Raw genomic sequence first — 2,239 nt, forward strand, 5'->3', positions numbered from 1 at the left:
TCTAGCAGCTCCCGGGTGGTGCTGCCGGCTGGGGACCACACTGAGAAGCCACACCTGGGACACCGCCCAGTTCCCCTCTGCCTGGTCCAAAGGAGGACTTTGGAGGACTCTGAGAAGGGCTTATCTAACAGAGGATCCTGTGTGGGAACTTCTGGGGCCTCTCGAGGGAAGACGGTCATGGCGGGTGGGGTCATCCTGGGTTTCACATCCTCATCCATCTTGGAGAAAGATGCATATCTTAATGGAGGTTGAGACTCTTTACAAAAGAAGCGCAAATAACCCAAGTCGGCTTCCCCCCATCCAGGGGTAGAGCTCAGTCTCCCCTTCTCTCGCTCCCTGCAACCTTAAAAATAGATTGTGGCAACCACTTTCTTCCTGTGAGGACAGGTGACTGAGAGTCATCGCCCCCCATCTTCCTGGTAACCCATTGCCCCTGTCTCATGAGTAAACATCACGTCAACCCCAACAGAAGGGCCTCCTGCAAAATCCCTGACCAAGGGACATGACTAAGTACCATGTGGGGTGGTTGTGGTCTGGATCTGGATTGTCCCCCAATGTGTTACGAACTTGGTTCCTCAGGGGAACTGTAGGAGGTGGAACCTGGCTGGAGGTCATGGGCCTTGGGACTATGCCTTGGGGGACTGTATCTTGTCCCTGCCCCTCTCTGCTTGCTGGCTGCCATGAGCTAAGCAGCTCTGCTCCACCCTGCCGCTCTGCCATGATGATCTGCCTCACCACGAACCCGCAGCCATGAGCCAGTGGACTGTGGACAAAATCCTCAAACTGTGAGCCCAAACATTTTTCCTCTAATCTTTTTCTCAGGTGTTTTGTCATAGCAATGAAAAGCTGACTGACATAGGAGTCCTGGAAGAGACCTTATAACAGCAAAGACAGAACACAGGTGTAAAAAGTGGTGAGTCCAACTGGAGACTGCTGTTAACGGGAACATACCGTGGTTGGTCTTGGTTTTGGTGACGGTTCCGTGAAAGATGTTAACATTAGGGGTGAGGGCTATTGAGGACTCTATATTGTCTGTAAATCTAAAATAATTCCCAAATATAAAGGAGACTAGTAATTGTGGTTGAGAATGTGACTTGGAACAAGAATTGCACAAGGAGCCTCTTGGAGTATGAGATGACAGGAAGGAATTAGCACTGTTTGAAATTCTACTGTCTCCTGCCAACTCTCCCCCAAAATAAGTCCATATAACGAGCAAAATATGGTGGGGAGCAGAAGGAAGGGGTGTGGTGGTCCACCCAGATACCAGGAGAGTGTATGATCTGCAAAGAACTAACTTTTAAATGATTATCAATCTGCTTATTGTTGCTCTATGCAGGGAATTCTAAACAGTAATAACTGTGAACGTGAAAATTCAACTTTTAACTGTTGAAAATTGAAACCAACCTAAGTCTCGGTCCCAGTGTTGAACGTTGCTGCTTTAATCAGAATATTTGTCCCTAGAAGAGGAGGCTCATGACTTGTTGAGACTAATGACTCGTCAAGATTCCAAGTCCTCATCTCGGCATTGCCAGACCAGGGCAGGCACCTGCCTTCTGAATTCCACCCCAAGCCCTCCATCTGTGCCCTTAAACCTGTGAAGACCCTGCCCTATTTCCTTAGGGGAAGGAGGCACTCTTGACTGCAAGTCTAATAACCTCTGTCTCCTGACTTGTAAGTTTTCACTGCTGGCCCTTCTGAAGGGTCGACAGGGGTAACGTGAACAGTCAGTCCTCTGGACCTGTGGGTTTCGCATCTGTTGACTCAACCAGCCCCAGATCAAAACCATATAGGGGAAAAAAATGCATATGAACATACAGACTTCTTCCTTGCAAGTCGCAATCAAATTAATAACTTACTTTATGCCAGACAAATTCTACATAATACAAGGGAGGGGAAATGTGGGATCTATGGAAACACTATCCCATTCCATGTTAGGACTTGGGCCTCCATGCGGGTCCAGGAAGTGCACATCCCTCCACCCCAGAGATCAAGCTACAGCTGCAGAAGCACTATTGCCCGTGTGCAAAGATAAATAAGCACAAAGATGGTCATGCGCAGAAGGGCTTGTGGCAAACTGGTAGTAACCTGGGTGTCCAGCAAGGTGGGGGTGGCCAAATAGAACTCCTGAGACTGGGCAGGTGAGCATGCTCACCAAGGCTGAAGACACGCGACCCCATTCTGAGACATCTATGTAATAACTAATATTCTAATATGTAGAAAATGATCGTCTTTTTCCAAA

General features: G+C 48.3%; 1 long non-coding RNA gene across 1 annotated transcript; it reads left to right on the top strand.

The window, feature by feature from the left end:
* The first annotated feature begins 6 nt into the window (after positions 1 to 6).
* LOC125614732 lies at positions 7 to 1,071 on the top strand. The gene is made up of 2 exons (XR_007345294.1): positions 7 to 586; positions 756 to 1,071. It is a non-coding gene; the product is annotated as an uncharacterized LOC125614732 (long non-coding RNA).
* Positions 1,072 to 2,239: the final 1,168 nt, after the last annotated feature.

This window comes from Marmota marmota, unplaced genomic scaffold (assembly GCF_001458135.2).
Source record: "Marmota marmota marmota unplaced genomic scaffold, marMar, whole genome shotgun sequence".
Lineage (NCBI taxonomy): Eukaryota > Metazoa > Chordata > Mammalia > Rodentia > Sciuridae > Marmota > Marmota marmota.